This window comes from Mustela erminea, chromosome 1 (assembly GCF_009829155.1).
Source record: "Mustela erminea isolate mMusErm1 chromosome 1, mMusErm1.Pri, whole genome shotgun sequence".
NCBI lineage: Eukaryota > Metazoa > Chordata > Mammalia > Carnivora > Mustelidae > Mustela > Mustela erminea.
Genome location: NC_045614.1, coordinates 16,652,614 through 16,661,592, shown reverse-complemented (window position 1 = coordinate 16,661,592; position 8,979 = coordinate 16,652,614). Strand labels below are relative to the sequence as shown.

The window sequence follows — 8,979 nt, the reverse complement described above, 5'->3', positions numbered from 1 at the left end:
TGCTGTCCTTCCACTCCAGAGCTGTGTGTGCAATGAGGGCTGAAATGCAGACAGAATCTGAGACAATTTTTTAAAAATATTGAATGCTGGTCACATTGCTTCAAGGCACAGTATTAGACTAAAGATTTAAGAATAAAGTTTTCTCAAGCACTTGTAGGGAACCCCAAGTGCATGGGGAAATATTAGAAATTTAAAAATGAAAGTGAAGGTGATCATTGCAATCCTGTGTCTTCGCTTGTGTTCTTCAGAAGGCAAAGCCCAAGGTCCAGGCTTCTGTGCCAGAACCTCATCAAGGTATGTGACCTCAGGTGGCAGAGGTGAGGGATGGGGTGGTAAACAGGGAGGGAGCAAGGAGTACAAGGGTGCTCTGTGGCCCCTGCGATGGGTATTGGAAGCTGAGGTGCTTCTTAGGATTGTCCATCTGGGGGTTAGATGAATATTTAACTACACCAGCTGCTCTCTCCCATTGGTCAAATCTCCTCCCACTGGACACCGAGTCCCCTGCATTTGCAGCTTACACAAGTGTGGGTGTCTTGTGTGAAGGAAGCATCCTGGGCTAGGTGGTGAGAGGCATGGCCCTGAGCTGGACCAGGTGCCACCAGACTGCACCTGTTGTGAGGTGGACTGGAGCCCCCAGCAGAAAAAGCTGAGATTGGAATTGGCTCTTAAGAGGTATTTAGATAGTCAGCTTCCGAGAATACTGTTCCAAAGGCATCTTTTTCAAACACTTCTCAGTGAAATTGCCTTATAACTGGTGATGGTATCTTTAATTCCAGGAGTTGAGGAAGAGATAAATCTTGGTTGATGACCATGAGAGATAAAGAAAGGAAAGCTTAGTAATTTGGTGATGACGGCACTTCCATGGGCACTTCCCCCCAAATGGCACAGCAAACACAAAACCTTCCACCTCCACCAACCTCGGTTGGAGGCAGTAACTGTATAGCATCTTACATGTGCCACGTACTGACCACAGGAGCCACGGAACACTGATGGTGCAGAGGAGTGATTATCTCTGCACCCTGATGTCAGACTTTAAGAAGTAGAGCACTCATTTTGAAGAATACAACTGGAGTGATAATTATACGTTTTGATTTGTTCTTCAATCTCAGCATTTTTTTTTTTTTAGCAATTTTATTCTTTGGTGATGCCCATCCATTCAGGCCTTAGATATGGCTAGGTATTGAGTCTCAGCTAACACTGGACCATTCAGCATTTACCTAGAAGGTGCAGTTGGTTGGCTTCTAATTTAATATTATCCTAATAATCTAATAATATTTTAGTGACCTTACTGGGCACTGTTTGCTTGGTGTTTGGGCTACTGAGAACCATGTGGTCAAGTGTGTGTTCATCTCTGTCAATTGTTGGGGCCTTCGTCAAGTGGGCAATAATGAATTCTGTTATGGCTTAATCTCACTCTCCTACTTTTATTTTCTTTTTGCTCTCATTTCCTCATCTAGTAACACCAAATACCTTAAAAGTACTTTTTGTGAAAATTGTAACAATGTGTCATTAAGAAATACCTCTCCCCACTCCTGCACATGCCACTGAGGCAACCACTGGCACTCCTACTGGCCATTTCTCCTGGAGCTTACCTACTTCATGTATCATGGTGTATCAATTTTAGACATTTTTTTTTATTGATTTCCTGTTCTTGTAGATGAGGGTTTTGCTCCCTCTCACTTCCTTCCCCTCCCTGCCCCTTCTCAGTAGGGTTATTTTCCAGTTTCTGGTTGAGTCAATACTTAGCATTCACGTTATTATGACTACATTAATAACATTCACTGTGGAGCCAATGTGTTGTGTTCCTGGAATTGGTAGCAAATTCTTCCCCACCCCCTCCCCAAACTGATAAGGGTTTTTTTGGCACCTGTCACTACTTTTCCAAAATGCTCCAATTTGATCTATTATTGCCTAGCAATAATTTTTCAGAGTGCTCAAACCTCACAAATTCTATGTTATTTCTCAAGACTGATCTGGACGGATCGCTCCAGGGGTCCTGAAGTTCCCTTTGCTGCTCTCCTACGTTGAACCCCGTTTCTGGGATCCTGGGACCCTCTCTTTCTCACTTACTCCCTCACATTGCTGAAGCATATATGTTGTCTCTTCTTGAGAAATGTTCAAGTCCTTACATGTCTCAAGGTATCTATCTGTTCTCTCCCTTCATACTTGATTCTTTACTTGGGCTCTGAATAGATTTCCAGTTTGAACACAACTTTGTCTGAACACTGCGCAGTTGCTGCCCCACCATCTTTCATCAGTCAGCATTGTTGAGGGTCGGACACTAGGTACATTTCAGTCCCCCCCCCTTTTTTTTAAAGGATTTTATATATTTATTTGACAGACAGAGATTACAAGTAGGCAGAGAGGCAGGCGGAGGGGCAGGGGGAAGGCAGGCTCCCTGCTGAGCCGAGAGACCAATGCGGGGCTCGATTCCAGGACCCTGGGATCATGACCTGAGCCAAAGGCAAAGGCTTTAACCCACTGAGCCACACAGGCACCCCTCAGTTCCTTTTTATTGCCCATTTCTTTTTCTTGTTAAAAGCTCTCAATGGACATGTCTATCCCTGCTGTTCTAGAAGTTCATAAGGGTGTGTTTGGAGGGAGTCCGTGTCTATTTACTGAGCTGGGCACCTGGTGCCCCCCTCATTCAAGAGAGTGCTGTACTTCTGTTCTGGAAACTTCTCCTGGCTCACTATTACCAAGGTGACATGATAATATGCTTTACAGCGTGTTTTTTTGTTTTTTTTTTTTTCCTATTCTATTTCAAACTCCTTTTGTCAAATTTTGGACACCATCCTACATGCTACCCCCTCTTCTTTCCTATGACCATCTTCTGATTTTTTTCCTTTTTTCTCTCATTGCACAGTGGTTAAGCATGTGGACTCTAAAGCCAGGTTTTGGTTCTGATTATTACTATTGTCTGTTCAGTTTGTTTTTCTACTCAGCTTTATCTTTCAAGCCTTTTGTTAACTTTTTAAATACAGTTTCTAACATTATAATTTTATTTTCCAAGAATGTTTTCTAATTTCTTTTTTTTTTTAAGATTTATTTATTTATTTGAGAGACAGTGTGTATGCACACGTACAGAGGGGGAAGGCACAGAGGGAGAGGGAGAGAATCTCAAGCAGACTCCACGCTGAGTGCAGAGTCCTGCCCTCAAAGAGGTTCCATCTCATGACCCCAAGATCATCACCTGGCTGAAACCAAGAGGTGGAGGCTTAACCAACTGAGTCATCCACGCACCTCATGTTTTCCAATTTGTACCTACCTGCCTACCTAGTTGTCTCTCTCTCTCTCCCTTTCATCTTTGCTTTAGAAATCCAACCCTTTTTTTTTTCCTCTGAAAATGTATACTATGTGATTTTGGGTTTTTGTTTGTTTGTTTGTTTGTTTGTTGTTATACCTTCGTATTTCTCTCTCCTCTGAGTTCCTAGTGGCTATCTTCCGTGTAGGCAGTTGTCTTCAAATGTCTGCATTCCGTTTATATTTAAGATGCCACACCACCGCTGATTAAAAGCACTGAGTGGGTGGGTTTGTCCCCTGCTGGGCTTTACCATGGGTGATGGGGAGCTGATCTTTATGTTGGGGGACCCCTTGAACATCAGTACTTGTAGGTGTCTTTCTCTGGGGTCATTTGTTTCTGCAGAGAAGAATCCTCTAACCTCCTAGTTGAGGGGCTAATGCCTGACTGCAGAGTTTTTAAAGGTGGGACTGAAGAAGGGGGCTGGCAGTCTCAATATTTGACACAAGGTCCATTTGGGAAAGACTGGGCCTGAGTCTCAATATAGTAAAGCTCTTCCTCAAAGATATGTGGTTTCAAGAGGCCCTGGCTTTATGAAGACTCATTTCTGAGAATTTGAAGAAACCATATTCTCTACTAAAGTAACTCAAGATTGGTCTGGCTTTTTTTTTTTTTTTTTTTTTCCAGAACTGAAAATTTCTTGAGTAAGACATGATTTAATTTCTGGGGTTCCTATGATAAACAAGCCCTTCAGTCCTAATTACCACCCTTTTCAGACAGCTCTTATATTGGTAAGACCTGTTGTTTCTGGCAGATAAAACATGCAGGCTTTGTTATGTTCTCTACCTCAAGGTCAAAGTTGTATTTCAATTATAGCCCCTCCCACTTACCATTCTAGATGACTTGTGTTCTGTGCTCTAGAGAGAATGAGAGTGAGGTAGATTGGCCAGAACCAATGAGGTGGAGGTAATATGTTCTAGTCTTCCTCTAGGTTATTCCAAGGGATCCCTGACCTTTCACACTCACCTAGCATGAACGAGTGTTTGGTCCAAGTCTATATTAGTCTAATCAGCTAACTCTTAGAACCCCAGACATTGAACTCAGTACTTCTGATGCACACATCCATAAATTCAGCTCAACTCAAAATTCTACTCTGCCCACTTTTATTTAGCACTCCAAATCCAAACCCAGATATTTTTGATATAAACAATTAAACAATTTCTCTAATTTCTTCTGGAATTTTCCTCCCGACATTGATTTTGCATTTTATTATCTGGCCTATGTGAAATTAAAATCCTATGGAGCACAAGCATGAGGAGTGCACCATGGGGTGAACTGTTAACTTTATCGTTTTAAGGACAAGAGGAGAGAGAGAGAGCTGTAGGAGGCAGTGTACCAGAGGGCAATGGAGGATGGACGTTTCCCAGGCCCTCGGCATCCTTCCAGATATCCCCATTCCCCCCAGGTTCTCTGTTTGTCTCCACGCACACTCTAAGAGTCACACATGTCTTTTGGCAAATGTGCACATTCAATTCATATTATAATTAAGACACCTGCCAATTTAGGCTCCCAACTGGTTTCCAACATTCTTAACCAGGCAGCTGCAAGTAATAGAGTTTCTTTCCAACATGGTCCCAGAAAGGCTCTAAGTTTTACTCTAACTTGAAGATTAAAATTTCAGTGTTTGGGGTATTTCCCCCTTTACTTAAGGTGCTTGGTGCTTTCGGAAACACCCATCCTACCTTCTGGTTCTGCCAGGCTTCATCCTCTTTAGATTGGTGAATGATGACATCTTCCTGCTCCCCCCCCACATCACCCACTGCTGGCCGGGCTCTGTCATTGGTGGTTGACTAATTGTTTCATTACCAGATCACATAGGTTGACACCTTCCCACTCTGGGACATCGGTACGAACCTCACCTCTGTGGAAGTCTCTTGTCTGCAGCCTGCTCCCTAGCATTCACTTCCACCTCCACTAATTTTCTTAATGGATAAACAGCCCCAGCTTCAGCTACAAATGACTGCATGGATATGGTCTGGACAACTACCACAAAGGAAAAAGGAAGGGAAGGAAGGGCCACCTGGCCTCAGGAGATCATGCAGCCTCTCTCTGGGCATGAAAGGATCAATCCTTCTCAGTAGAGTTTTCGAATTCCAAGTGGCCTTGCTTATGTCAGGCTAGGGTCAAAAGCCCTTGAATCAAACAAATCAAGAGGACCTGAGAGGATCCTGGCGATGGTCATCATGAGCCAGGCAGATAACCCGCACCCCCCACCGCCCCCGCCGTTTGTGTCTGGTGCAGTGTTGCTGCTGACAGGGCACATTCACACCTGTAGCTTTAAGGTTCTTAATTCAAGCCTCCCACTGTCTTTGCTTCCAGACCTCTCACTCCTAATCTTCCCAATTTCTCCATTCCATACCCACTGTTAGTCTTTGCTCCCTAAATATTTCCCCTCATCCCGAGGCGCTCTTGCTTAGACACTTTCCCCAGCTCTCCTCGGGGTTTGGCTTCCTGCCTTTAAGATGCACTCTCCTGCCTCCTTCTCCAGGAAGTCCTGCCAGAATGCTTACTTGACACCCTATTTTTTTCTCTTTTTGCCAACTTCTTTTCCTGTGTTATATATCGTATCCTGTGTCACTCACGGTGCCTACAGGAAACAGCTGACATACTCAAATTGGGCAATTTGAGGAGAGTTTTTAAAAAGGTCCATTTACAAAGGCAACAGCAGGTGAGTGGAGACTGCAAACCTGCGCCCCCCGCCCAAGTAAAATGAGTAGCAGCGGAGCTCATTACCAGTAAAGGGGTAAAGGGTGGGGGAAACCATGAAGAGAGGTCCACCAAGGGTGGTTGGGGTTCACCTGGCTCCCAGTGCTGCTTCAGGAGGGACTGGAGAGAATAAACACTCAGACCTCACTCTGCCCCTTTCTTCCAACCTCCTGCAGGGGCTCCCAATGGGATCAATCCAGACAGCAAGATAGAGTGTTGGCCACCTCCATGCAGGGCAGCTTCTCGGACACAGGGCAGGGTGGAGAAAGGTACAGAGTGGATCCAAGAGCATTGGCCAGGACGTCCTGTACATTCTTTGATTAGATAGAGCATTATCTTCTCGTGGCCAGCCACCAAGCCTTTGTTTTATCTTTCCTTTCACTGCCTCTTCCGCCCCCACCCCCATAAAGACTAGGACGCTGCAGATGTTCCGTAAAAGTGACCAGCTGGGGTTTGGCAGATGAACAGTCTCCAGACTGAACAACACAGCATGGGTTCCATCCATTCTCCCTCGCCCTGGGCCACAGGTGCTGCTGTTCTGATCATTAGATTTCAGAACACAGATGGGACCACACACACCAGCAGCCGGGGGGCCTCTGGGTATTAAAAGATCCAGCACAGGCACTAGCAATTTTGTTTCCACCCGGCAAACAGCTGCATGTTTCATCAGGAGCAGGCTCTGCTATTCTCTTTTTCTCTGTTCTCTTTTATTCACATGCGTTTTTGACATACGCATATCGTTAGGCTTGGGCTTGGCCCTCTGGAATAAGATTTGGATTTTGGTTTGGGAGGAGGTGGTGGAATGTCGTAAGCCTTGAACTATAAACAGTTTGCCAGCATCTACATCAAGGAGCTAGGTTTAGCCCAGATCATAATAAATCGGCTCCAGTTTTCCTTTCTGGGGCACTCACTGCATTGCACAATTCCTAGGGATGTAAATGGCATCCCCTAACGTTTTGCCGCACAGTTGGACCACATCAGATGGAGGCATTCCTGAGTTTCTTGCTGTAATATCCAGCCTAGCACACAGACATCTTCCCCGCTTACTGAATGAACCCGCGGGGCCGCCTGCGCCTCCCGCATGGGCGGACGCCCCCTGGTGTTCATATTTCCCACTGCACCTGTGACCGAAGCCTGTGTTAGCATGCCGGGAAAGCTTGAGCTTCTGCTTATGCGGGTCAATTTGCCAGGACCCCGAAGTAAACCAGGAAAAATTTTGTCCTCTCTGAAAACTGAGAGTCTTTCCTCAGTTCCAAAAGTTTAGATTGCAAGAGGCAGCCGTTCTGTGGATAGCACTGGGGCAGTGGTCCGTGGACCCTAAGGAGGCTGGATCCCATACTCCGAGCCTTTTTAATCTGCGTGACTCATCTCAAGGTCCTGGTGGGTGCCACTGGCCTCATTCTTACAGGCTTGAGGTGAGACACGGGCACCCATCTGTCTCCCTCTCTTCCCCTACAGGGGAGGGGGCACCAGCAGCCTTCTACAAAGAACCCCTTTTCAAATATCTCCCTATTTTCATCAATGCAATCTCTTTGTTCCCAATATAGTTGGCCAGGGGGGTCCTATAGAGTCATAAAACCGGTTTTTACAGTTCCTGTGTAAGTTCTGCTTATACTCTGCTTTGCAATACAGCATCTATGGAGTTCTGCTGTCTCAGTAAATCTTTCAGTGTGCCATCCTAGTACACATGCCAGCCTTTTGCATTGGAGACCAACACTGGGCCACTACACCCCCTAACCCTATGTTGTGTATGGAGCCGCTCTGGCTAAATAGGCCCTTACAGTGTATTTTGAACAGCTTCCAGGGTCAAGGTCGGACTAGCCTGGGCATTTAAGCAGCTTATATACAGGACTCATATCTCAAGTCCTCCCCCACAATCTGGTCTCCCTTGTCGTGGCATGGTCTATCAGACCCCCAGATCCTGTGCAGCAGTGTGGATGTTTGGGGTCAGGGAGCTTCTTCTGTATAGGACAAGGAGATAAATCATTTTAGGATCTGCAGGCAGTACAGTATCTGCCACGATTCTTCCACTCTTTCATCATCATGCAAAAGAACCACAGATAATTTATAAGCCTGAGAGCATGGCTGTCTTCCCATGGAACTTTATTTACAGAGCGGGCAGTGGGCTGTGTTTGGCTCATGGGTCACAATTCACGGACCCCTGGAAGAGATCGGTGGATGGAGAAAGATGACCGTAACCATACTGGGAACTTACCTGGGTGGAAATGGAAGAAAATGCTGGTGAATTTCTTGTAAACCCACAGCTATGAAGGACAGGAACCTGCTTTGTTAAGCATCAGACTTTCGAACTTTAGCTCTGGAATTTGAAAGAAATCTCAGAAACTCAAACTGGAAAAGGATCATCTTTTTTAAACTAGTAGAGTGTGATGCTCGGCATGAAGGAGGAGGCGCAGGGAAGTCAGCGCTGAGGTGTGTCCAAGGCCACCTGCCATTGTCAAGGTCACCCCAGGCTTGCAGCAGAAGGTTCTCCCTACTGTACTTTTGCGCCTTTGTGCCGTCCCACAAATTGACCCACCTGTCTGGACACCACTCTCAGGGCCACCTGTTGTTTTATGGAAAAGTTGTTAACAAACCTGTTCAAAAATGCAGCCAATGTGTTATTCCTCAAGCCTTCTCTGAGTGCGCCCATCTGGCTTCCAACAACCAGCAGCCACTTTGCGTTGCCTGGAAGATTTCTGCAAAGCCGGAAGGACTTCTCGGCCAGAGCCAGTCAGGCCAGAACTGCCTGGGGAATTAACGCACCCCCCCCCCCCCCCCCCGCCAGGGGCTGCCATTAGCCAATGACTGCCAGGGATGCAGTATAAATACCCAACCTCTTCGTGCCTCAAATGGGATTGCCAAGTGTGAGTTACACTGTTGCCAGGAGTTTTCTAGTGGTTTTGAGTTCCAGTCACTGCCAGTGGAAGTACTTCATAATGAACCCTTTGATGGTATCTTTCCTGTTTCTGTCT

At 45.9% G+C, this 8,979-nt stretch overlaps 1 long non-coding RNA gene across 1 annotated transcript; it reads left to right on the top strand.

Moving 5' to 3' along the window:
• Window positions 1-229: 229 nt before the first annotated feature.
• Window positions 230-7,272, top strand: LOC116575977. The gene is made up of 3 exons (XR_004279996.1): window positions 230-294; window positions 5,111-5,969; window positions 6,184-7,272. It is a non-coding gene; the product is annotated as an uncharacterized LOC116575977 (long non-coding RNA).
• Window positions 7,273-8,979: the final 1,707 nt, after the last annotated feature.